This window comes from Canis lupus, chromosome 26 (genome assembly GCF_048164855.1).
Source record: "Canis lupus baileyi chromosome 26, mCanLup2.hap1, whole genome shotgun sequence".
Lineage (NCBI taxonomy): Eukaryota > Metazoa > Chordata > Mammalia > Carnivora > Canidae > Canis > Canis lupus.
The window spans coordinates 41602378-41614529 of record NC_132863.1 but is presented as its reverse complement, the minus strand read 5'-3'; positions in this window follow the sequence as shown (position 1 = coordinate 41614529).

The window sequence follows — 12152 nt, the reverse complement described above, 5'->3', positions numbered from 1 at the left end:
GGTGCAAATAAACTTTCCTAGCACCGTTCTGTAAATCTGTAAATCTGACCGCTCCAGAGAGGCTGGCCAACTTCTGCAGACCCGCCGGGTATCCCATAGTGAGAAACCCGAGCCTTTAGAAAATAATGGGTTGGCCCCACGAATCCTAATCAAGATCCACCCATGCTGGTCATTTATTCTTTGCACACCTACGATGAAAGCTCCAGTGATTAACTCGCGCCCGTCTTGGAGGTGCAGCTGGAGAAGCTGGGGACCCCTCCCCCGCCAGGTTGCAGAGAGTGGGGGTACTCCTCAGGCTCCCCATCCTCTCCAGCCACAGGCCGATAAGGAATAAACCGAACAAGAGCAACAGTCTACTGAAGCCTCCTCCGAAAGGTAATCTTGAAAGTGAGAAGCCAATCGGATTGTGTTACAGGAGATTCCCCCAAGGCCAAATATTTGTGTGCCTTCACCTAAAGGCCCCTCTGGGATCTGTGGCATCCCGGCCTGGGCTCCTAAAGAGATGTGATTTTTCTTTTGAATATTCAAAGGTATAATCTGCTGCCTTAAGCTAGTAGGAGGTGTATTTTGAAAGATCAATTTAAGAAACCACTAGTCATTTTGGAGGCTTCCTATTTCTCAAAAAAAGAAGAAGCAGCTTAATAACTTGAAGCAGAGCATCAGAGAGAGCGAGAGAGGGAGGGAACCCTACGTTTCCCTTTTGTTCAACAGGGAAGTTTCAATAACCGTTTTAAGTAATCTACCCTTTGGGGACGAGGTAAAAATTCTGTCAAGCTTCCAAACATGATTTAACCAGGAATGCCCCAAACCAGGAAGTCCTTTGTGCCTGGGGCCTCCTCCTTCTTAGAAGTTTAAAGGGCTTTCTCCTTATTATAAAGCTGATTCCTTGGGGGGCGGGGGGGGGGGGGGGGGGTGTTTGTTTTTGCACATTAATTTTATTTGCATGGTTTTGGTTTTTTTTTCTTTTTAGATTACACAAGCAGTGTCAGAATGCTGCAATATATACGATTGAAAATAGAAAGTTGCCCAGCTCTGACACGTGTACCTTCCTCCGCCCCAGCCTGCTTCTCCTCTACTTCCTGTGTTAATGGTGAGTGTATTTTTCCTATTCTTTTTCTCTTTTTTTGACACAAATACAAATTTCTATATTTTGGGCACGCACCCACACAGATACGTGCCTCTTTTTTTTTTTTTTTTTTTTTAAGAAAACCATATGGTCTTCACCTGTCTACAACTGTGTTTTAATCAACATCAGCCTTTGTGAACCTACAGGGCCCATCTCACACCTCCCAGCCTTTCTTAAAGACACTCTCGCTCGCTTAGAACCACGTTAATGTTTCCACTGCCTTCTAGAGGCAACTTCACATCTTCTCAAGGAACCTTTCAAGCACGCGAGAGGAGGCTCACTTCCTCTCTTGACTGAAGGAAATAATGCTTTCACGCTTTGGAAACAGCATTACTGTACCCCATTGCCCTATTCCAGTCTGAGTACCCAACAGACAAATTATACTTTTCCTGTTCACCATGGCTTTCAGTTCTCAGGACTAGAGCAGCCCCCTGAGCCAGAGAGAGAAAACAGTCATAATTTTTACAAGGTGCTGTGCCCTGATGGAGGCAGAGGTTTAACCCAATGACAAACGGCTCAGCTCAACCCTGCCTGGCTGGAAAAGCATCTGTTTTCTTTCCCCTGCCTGGTTACTAGTGGGTTTTGTCACCCGATTCAGAAAGATGAGATTGCTGAGAACAACAGGCGGCCACAAGGCTCCAGGAAATATAATAGTTAGTGTACAGCTCCTTTCTGTGTTCTGTGTGTGTGTGTGTGTGTGTGTGTGTGCATGCATGCATGTTTTGCACGCACATTTACAGCAGCAATGCTTGGCCTACCCAGGAGAGGCAGGAATCTCCCTGGCAGCAGGTAAACCAGCCCAGGGGTTGGAACCAGGCCCGGTCGCCTTCATTGACTCCTGGATTCATCCAGCCAACAAGCACCAGCCCCCTCCTTTAAAATAGGCTCTGAGCACCCCAGGGCTCCCCAGGGCTCCCCAGGGCTCCGATTCCTGGATTCAAAACCTAGCCCTGCCATGCACTAGCCTTGCTACCCAGTCTCTGTCTTCTGCTGTAAAATAAGAACAAGTACACATCCAAATCTCTCCTCTGAATCTTTAGAGCCGAATAGGTTTTGGAATTCAGAATTTTCAGATTTTAAAAATGTGATGCGGTGCTTATGCCGTGTGACACAGAATCTCCAGCGGGGCCCAGGGCAGCGCCCCCATAATCGGCCTCATCAGTGTGTCTGCAGAGAAGCACACGAAGGTTGAATTAGTGAGCTAAATATAGCCAATCAATAGCCTCTTGCCATTCAAATCACATTTTGTAGCCAAATGAGTCAGGTCAGATCATTTTGCTGCCAAATTTATTTTTTAAAAGTATGGCTTTTGGAATCTCAGGCTTGTAGAGCCTTCATAGTATCTACCTTATGGAGAGGTAAGGACAATTACATGGGACACTACGTGTAAAACATACTTAATAAAAAAAACAAAAAAACAAAAAAATATACTTAATAACTGCTCAGTAAGCATCTGCTGGGTGCCCGCGACGGCCAGACTCTGCACTGGCGCAGCGGACCCATAACCACAAGGTTAGCACATGTGTTCTGAAAAGGGTAAATATCTTCATTTTGTGGACTATCCAATCTCTATCATCACTAAACTCTGCTGTTGTAGAGCAGAAGCAGCCATGGACGGTACCTTAAAGAATGAACGTGTCTGTGTTCCAATAAAACTTTATTTACAAAAAGAGACATGAGGGGCCAAATTTGGCCCACACGCTATAGTTTATGAGCCTCAGGTCAGGACAGACAGGACTCTAGCTCTTCCCGGTGTTTGCATTTGAATGCAGAAGACGGTCAACGAAGCCAATAATAAAATACATGTCCAATCTGATCATGACAGATATGAAAAGGAAATAAAAGGAAATAGAATGTGCGCTGAGCGAGATCTGCTGCCAATCCATGTGGACCTTAAGGTCTGAGAGGTGTTGGTCTGGTCCACCCCTTTCTTCCACAGGACAGGGCTTGCCACAGCTCACCGTCAGTGAGGACTACTTTAGTCTTTATAACCCTTCCAAGGGGTGGGTCTTATGGTCCCCATTTCACAGATAAGGAGACTGAGGCTCCAAGGTCACTGATTTCATATCACCAATTTTGCACGTTCTGGAATAAAGCTTTAGACTTGAGCTTTCAGAATCCCAAGCCTGCACTCTTAACCACAAATTTTTTCTTGCTTTGCAAGAAAAAACAGCAAATAGTCTCCCTCCAGTAAGATCTCCAGGAAAGGAGGCATGACATTGCTTGAAGCCAAAAGTTCCTAAAAATTTTGATCTCAGGACCCTTGAACACACTTCAGAATTACTGATGAGGGGGCACCTGGGTGGCTCAGTTGGTTGGGCATGGGCTCAGGTCTTGATCCCAGCATCCTGGGATCAAGCCCGCATTGGGCTCCCTGTTCAGCAGGGAATCTGCTTCTCCTTCTGTGCCTCCTCCTCCTCCTGCTCATGCCTTCTCTCTCAAATAGATATATAAAATCTTTTTTTAAAAATTACTTTACAAAAAACAACAACAAAAAACAAAATCACTGATGAGAAGTGCCTGCCTGGTTCAGTCAATGGAGCATTCAACTCTTGATCTCGAGGTCATGAGTTTTAGCCCCACACTGGGTGCGGAGCCTACTTAAAAAAAAAAAAAGAAGTTAAAGAACATTTTTTTTACTGATGACCCCAAAGAGCTTTTATTCATAAGAATTCGACCTATCGGGGCACCTGGGTGGCTCAGGGGTTGAATGTCTGCCTTTGGCCCAGAGCGTGATCCCGGGGTCCTGGGATCAAATCACACATTGGACTCCCTGTGGGGAGCCTGCTTCTCCCTCTGCCTATGTCTCTGCCTTTCTCTGTGTGTCTCTTATGAATAACTAAATAAAATCTTTAAATAAATAAATAAATAAATAAATAAATAAATAAATAAATAAATAAATATTAGGCCTATCGATATTGGCCTGCTCAAAATGAAATCTGAGAAATGTTTGAAATATTAATTTTTAATTAGTTTAAACATAACAGTAACAAACCTCTTACATATTAACATCAATAACATTTTTGTGAAAAATAACTATCCCCCTCAATTTAGTGAGTAGATTGGCTTTGGTTTTACATTTTTACAATTGCCATTAGCATTCAGCTTCTTGCAAGACAGTTTTTGGGTAGTTGAACTTCATACATCCTACAGTGCCTGGAAAACACACTTTAACTTGTGAAAGAATGAGGGTGAAAAGAGCAAAGAGCATTTTGCCTCTTGGGCCAGGGGTGATGTAGGGTGGGTTCCTCCTGTGGGTTCTGTCTCTCCTGAGGGAGAGACTGTCCCCCACCTGTCTCAGCTGGTGGCTCCCGGCAATCCTTGGCTTGTGGCTTCATCACTTCGATCTGTCTCTGTCTTCACACAGCCCTTCCCCCCTTGTTTCTTTGCACTCGAATTTCCTTCTTCCCATGAGGATAACGGTCATTGAGGTAGAACCAACACCACCACCCACCCCTCGAGTCCGATATCATCTCATCTTAACTTGATTACAACTGCAAAAAACCTTTCTCTGGGGCAGCCGGGAATGACATCCAGAGTCACACTGAGATAGTCTTGTGAAAAACAGCACCAATGCCACCTCAGGGCTCTAGACCAGAGACCAGCAAAATGTGGCCATGACAAACCCTGCTGCCCCACCTGTTAGTCTAAGGGGCCATGAGCTTTGAATGGTTTTACATTTTGAAATGGTTATATAAGTATCTGCATCATCGGCTTGATATTGCCTCTGGCCTGGCAAAGCCTAAAATATCTATCTGGCCCTTGAAAAAAAAAAGGAGGGGGTGCCAGACCATGGTGTAAACCCTGCTGTCTACACTGGACCCAGCACCAGCACTGGTTGTAGATGTTGGGTTCTGCTATTAGAACCACAATCAAGGCCACCAATGATAACAGAATACCAGCATCACAAGTCACAAAAGTGGACTCCACGTAGCCCATCCTTCTGTGCATCAGTGAGGTTCCAAGCAAAAGTCTGGGGCAGCTGCCTCTGATGGGCTAGTCTGAGGCCATGTGTCCACACTTTAGCTACAAGGGGCACTGGAATCAATTTTCTGCATTTTCCACCTCTGCAGTGAAAGGCTATTTACCAAAATATCAAAGAAGAGTAAGTCCCCAGATTTAGGGAGGTTCAGATGGTGGATGAATTATAAAAAGGATAAACACACTATACCTGATGAGGACACATCATCTCAGAACTTTCTCTCCTGGACAGAAAATCAAGACATCTGATCACTAGCTTGTGCTTCAACTCAGTCTACACTAGCCAAAGACCACGGTTAAAGAGTTTTCCAATGTTCTCATCTAAATGTAAAACTTGAACCTCTGATGGATGTTCTTAACTTCCTAGAGAAACCTGAGATCAAAGATTCACCCAAACTTCTGGAATATTACATGAGTGTGGGTGACACGTCCTGTGGCTACTGTTCTCACAGGCTCCGCCTCTGTGTTTGGGAAAAGTACTTCAGCTCTGGATCTTATCTGAAAAATCAGAATTAGGATCACAGCCGATAATTCACTGAGAGCTCACTACGCATGGATGCAAGGCTGTTTCACACGCCTGGCTTCCTGATCTGCCACGACCACCATTACTCCCATTTTATAGATGAGGTGACTTCTTTACCTCCAGAGAGTGTAATCAGCAGCACCAGAGTCTACCCAAGGGCACACCTGCAGAGCATCAGGTGCACACAGATGAGGTTTGCATCCAGGTTCCCTGACAGCTGAGCCTGGGATGGGTTTCCAACTCCATCTGGGCTCCATTGTCCTTATCTGGTCCTCTTCCTTGTTGAGCTAGAAACTCACAGAAGCACGGGAAGCCATAGGGCTGACAGCTCACAAAACCAAAAGATTTTAAATATATCAACTCTGTCTGCCATAAGCCTTGTAGCCGACACAGGTGGTTACCTCTCATTACACAGACTCTACTTGAAAATTTTTCAATATAATCAGTGTGAGAAGCTGTCTGTGTCGTCAGGTTGGTGAAAACTCAGCAGGAGTGAGGTTAGCTCACTGGCAATCAAGAATGCATCGCTTGGGGATAGCTAGCAAACACCAGGGCCGAAAGGACCACACTCCGGCAACGGCTGTGATGGATACTTCTTGCAATTCAGAAATGGGGGTTTTATTGGTGAAACCAGTGACTGATGGTAATTAGCATGGTGATGTTAGAGATGGGTTCGCAGTGGTGAGATAAAAGGTATTCAAGACGTGGGAGTTGACTAGAATGCATTATAGGATACAACAATCCATCCTTGACCTATACCCTTCCCCACTTCCTCCCTGACTGGTCCTGTGTCCAGCCACTCATGAGGAGGATTTTTGACCACATTATGCCAACCAGACAGCACAGAATCCAGAATCCTGCTTTTGGAAAATTGTTATACTTGCTGTGAGTGAACTTTTCATCCAGGGTGTGACCCTGAAAGAATGGAATGCTAAGTAAGACTTTATCAAGCTTCGAGCATAGGTTGTATAAACGTTTTTGTGCCTGCTTTGCTAATGAATGTTTGGCGGTTAAGAGTAGCAAAATTTGGACAGACTAGATTTTATGATAACTTGTAGCTTAGGCTGTGGGGAAATGTTCACATCTGCCAGAAGGAACCTAAGAATTGTTCCATGTCAAATTGGTTTAGATCACAACAGTTTACCCGGTACCCAATAGCCATGCCATTGTCTGCCTTCCTGCGAGAATCCGTACTGGTTCAGCTTTTAGTCAGCAACATATCCAGAGAAGATGGGCCCAGGACCAGGAGATGAACCATGAGTAGTCTGAACCAGGTGTCAGAAAACTATGGCCCACAAGTTAAATCTGGTCCACCACTCAGTTTCATAAATAGTTTTATTGGGACACAGCCCCACCCACTTATTTTTGTGTTTTCTGTGGCTTCTTTCAAGTCACTGCAATAGCAGAATTGAGTAGTTGCCACAGAAACTGCATGGCCCACAAAACCTAAAATATTTACTCTCTGGTCCTTTATAGAAAATGTCGGTCAATCTCTGGTATAGAATGATGCTAGTCCAAGTATGTCTATGGAACAGAAGCACCAGCATCACCCGAGAGCTCATTGGAAATGCAGAGTCTCACGCACCACCCAGGCCCAGCCTGGAATCAGATTATTTAGGGAGTAAAACTTCCCATCAAGGAGGAAAGTCATGACTGGCTTAGACCAACTATCCTCCATCCCTTGGAGCTGGGTGCTCTGCTGACCAAACTAAACGCAGGTTCTGTTAGTAGGGAAGAAGAAAATATAACCCATTTGCCCACTAGGGTTCATTCTTCTTTGGTTACAGAATTTTGACATAGATAAACCGATCCCCAAACGCCAAAAGTTTGTGTTATACTATCAAGGGTCATGGAACCGGGGACGTCACTGGAGGTAGGCAAACTTAATTTGATGCACACGCCTTAGGCAAATCCTTTGACCTCCCTGAACGTTGGATTTCTTAAATGTCAAATACGGACAGTGGTTTCAGACACAAGGGTTGTATCATGCGGGATCAATGCGGCCGCAAGTAATGGCATCGCCTGCAAAAAGAGACAAACTATAGTCCAACAAACACGAAATCTGGAGGGAAGGAGTTACAACACTGCATGGGGGGCTCCAACGGTGTCATCAACGATTTAGCCTCTTTCCCAGTTTCTTCTCTGCCATCTTCCATTGACTTACACTCCCTCCCTTGGTGGTTTCAAGATGCCACCTCAGCGCCAATCATCCTATTCTGATTCAGAGATGGCAAGAAAGGAAGTGGCTGCCTTCCTGCACACCTCTTTTGATGGGGGGAAGGATGGGGGAAGGATGTCTTTCTCCGAGGTACGTACCACCCTCCTCCAGCAGAATGCTGCTTATATCCCATTGGCCAAAACTGGTTTGTATAGTCACCTGTAGACGATCACAGATAAAGATAGGATTACCGTGATTGGCTTAGACCAGCAGGGGTCGGCAAACTTTATCAGTAAAGAGCCAGACAGTAAATATTTTAGACTTTGCACACCATATAATGTCTCTCACTAACTACTCAACTCTACTATAATGGTGTGGAAGCAGCCACAGACAATGCATGGACTAACCGGGTCTGGCCGTGTTCCAATAAGGCCTTATTTACAACAATAGGCAACGGGTGGGATTTGGCCTGCAAGCCATAGTTTGCCAATCCCTGTTCTATAGTTTTAGAACTATAGTTCTATAGTTTTAATGACTATAGTCATTAAAAGTGCAGCAGTTAGAGTCACGCCGATTCAAGCCCTGGCTTGGCCACTTTCCAGCCCTGTAACTGCAAACAGGTAGCTTAACCTGTGTTCCAGTTTGTTTATCTTGTAAAATTGAAAATGCCTAGACCGACAGGAAACAGAGAATCCATCCTAAGATATCGTAGGCATTCTTCCTGATAGGGCAGCTCCAGAATTGGTTAATTCAATTGCTGTAGTCCCAAATCCTTTGTATCTTCTTGTTCTGCCCACCTCAGTGTATGACTTTGAACTTCAGACTTGCCTCTCATCGCCACAAAACGGCTGCCACGGCACCAGGAGGCATATATTCATCTAAAGAAAATCTAAAAATTGAACATTCCTTCCCTTGTTTACCTTTTCAAGAGCAAGGATAACCTTCCCAGAGACATGCCCTGGGCTGGCTTACTTCACCTCTCATTGGTTAGCATCAGGTGACGTGCCAATTCCTTAACCTGTTATTAGCAACAGAAATAAAATTTCTTAACTGCCTAGACTACCTTAACCACAACAGCTGGGGGTGAAGTCCGGGCGATGACAATTTTTAAAAGCTCCAAAGATAATCTGACCTTATGGCCAGGGTTAAGAACCACTCATAACGACCAATCAAAACTCCATCCCTCCGGACCGTTGAGGTTCCAACTTTCCCTGAAGCACACAGCAGTCAAAAATAAATAAATAAATAAATAAATACGCATGTTTGTACATGTAAGTTGAGTTTTATCTGCAAAGAAAATAAGTAGCGATTACTCTTAGGTAGGCAACAGCCAGGATCTACTAAACTAATGATCTCACTTTTTTTCTTACATAATTTTGAGGAAAAAATATATAGCGTTTTGCATATATATTTTTTTTAATTAACCTCTACCCACAAGGAAGGGCTCAAACTCACGACTCTGAGAATGAGAGTTGCACTCCCTGTGGACTGAGCCAATCAGGCACCCCTCTTGCATCTTTTTAAGTGGGTATCTTAAATTTTTATTACAATTCAAGTGAATTCATTTTCTCTTAGTAGGAAAATAATAAACATTGTGTAGGGGAAAAAAATGTAGAGTGACTGTAATTGGAATCCCTAACTCATTATATGATTTGATAAAAATAACTTTTAACTGATGTATTGAGTAGCACACACTTAATATGAAAGGAAACTATAGAATATTTTTACCCTGAGGTATTCAGGTGTATTTATCCCCGGTGTCTGCTGAAATAATTGATGCTTCTAGAAAACATTCCAGTTACATTTCTAAGAATCAACAATGGTATTACACATCTGTGGTTGTTCCGAATGCTCCTTAGAAAGAAACACATGTCAGATAAAGTAATACAGGATGCCCCACAATGAGGCGCCTTGACTAATCATTAAAGGATAGTTTCTTTAATCTCTTTGTTACCTTGTTCCACCCTCTACCCACCAGCTCCCATGCTACAGAAAGTTGCTCGTGGAGCTCAGACTTCTCTGTAATGTAGGAAGAGGGTGCATATGAACTTAGGCAGCAGTATTCCCAGCAGCTTTGGGAATAAGTAAATGTAAGTATAAATATGTAAATTCTAGAAATCAATTCTGTTAAAACCATCCGTGCAGCATCCTCCAGTTTTAAGACCATTCTGCAATATTTCATTGGTTGTTTTGTGGATTAAATGAGATAACACAGTGCCATATACCATGTGCTCAGGAATCGGTAACCATTATTATTATTATTTGCAGTCTTACTGCAAATAACGAAGGAGCACCCCCCTTCCCTGTCTGAGGAGGGGAAGGAGATAAGGGTGTTAGACTTAGAACTGAGGGTAAATTCTCGGCTCACCTGTACCTTGAAAGCATTTAAGAAAATAAAAAAGAAAGAAGAAAGAAAGAAAGAAAGAAAGAAAGAAAGAAAGAAAGAAAGAAAGAAAGAAAGAAAGAAAGAAAGAAAGAAAGAAAGAAAGAAAGAAAGAAAGAAAGAAAGAAAGAAAGAAAGAAAGAAAGAAAGAAAGAAAGAAAGAAAGAAAGAAAGAAGAAAGAAAGGAAAGAAAGAAGAAAGAAAAGAAAGAAAGAAAGAAAGAAAGAAAGAAAGAAAGAAAGAAAGAAAGAAAGAAAGAAAGAAAGAAAGCAAAGCATTTAAGACCTTCCAGCTTAGACAGGTCGTAATAACTGCTCAATCAGTGAGAATCGGAAAGAATCAATGTAAACTTCTCAATATACAAAATTTCTTCCCATCTCAAGGAACATGCCTCTGCTCTTTCTCTGCCTGGAACTTTCTTCCTGAGTCTAGATCTTCACCTTATGGCATTTACCCATCATTCATATTGCTACGCCCAACTTGAACACTTCCCATTCCGTCTGTCCTGTTTCATTCTCTACCTAGCACTCCTCATCCTCTGAAAATATCCTGGACTGGACTTAGATATCTGACTTGTTCCCTGCCGAATTCTCAGAAGCGAGTACAGGGCCTGACATGTGGTAGACCCCAAAGTAGGTTAAGAATTAGTTGAGGGGCGCCTGGGTGGCTCAGGAGGTTAAGCATCTGCCTTTGACTCGGGGCACGTGATCTCAGGGCCCTGGGATCCAGCCCCCTATCAGGTTCCCTGCTCAGCGGGGAGCCTGCTTCTCCCTCTCTCTCTCTGCTCCTCCCCCCACCCCCCTGGTGAGCATGCACTCTCACTCTCTCTCAAATAAATAAAATCCTTTAAAAAAAAATTAGTTGAATGCAAAGATGAACAATCAATGACAGACCTCCTCTTCGAGGGGAAAGAGGATGGAATCCGGGGTCAGGACTTTGAGGTCATTTGCATCTCATATCAGCTGGGATACCTTATGCCCCACGACTTCATTGTTCCCCTGGAGAAAATAATAATAACGCCTTCCTTGCAGAGTTATCAGGAGGACTTGGTCCCATGTCGTCAGAACTCTAGGTCCACATAGTGCCTGGCGTGTGGGAGACACAGAAGACACTATCATTTATTTTGTTCACTAACTTCTTTTAAAATCTGGGTTTGTAGCTACACTAACCAACCCTAGAGACCTTTCAAAAGGTCCAAGGCTCCAAAATCTTAGCTTACATGGCACCGTGGATCTATTTCCCAGATCTCTACCTAATTGTTAGTAGGAAAGAAGAGACAATAACTCTTCCTGTTTGTAATGTTCATTCTCCTTTGGTTACAGAATTTTTACATTTATGACCAGAGCTCCACATGCCAAGAGCATGAATATTATTGTCAAATCTGGTAGCCTCCTACTTTAACAACTTACTCTATTTGCGACTTTGAAAATAACATCTACGGGGGGCAGGGGAGAAATACATGTCTCCTGAAATACTGTCGTCCATTCCCTCATCATTTTGGAAATTACCCTAGAAATTTAGGTTTTTAGATAAGTGTTTATTTACATTTTGTTAAAGCTGATAAGGCAATGAAGGGTTTTTCTGGTCCCTTTTAAATTTAGAATACAGACACTTTCACATTTTGAGATCAGAAAAAAAAGGGGGGATAAAGGAAGAAAAGTTTGTTTTTAATACTCTGAGGTTCAGTTTTCCAATAACTTACTGCTTCCGCTATTTTAGATTCTTTTTCCTGTTCAGCATCACATTAAAAAAAAAACTAATAATAAAAGAGTCATTTGGGGAGCAGAAGGAAACATATGGGGTTAAGTGCATAGGCTCAGGTAATCTAGAGCAAGGATCTGCGCGTTTCTAGTGTAAAGGAATGGCTAGTAAATATTTTTCGGCTTTGCAGGGCATAGTGTCCCTACCATTGTCGCTCAAGAGCAATCACAGGTGATATATAATCAAATGAGCGTGGCTGTGTTCCAATAAAAGTTTATTT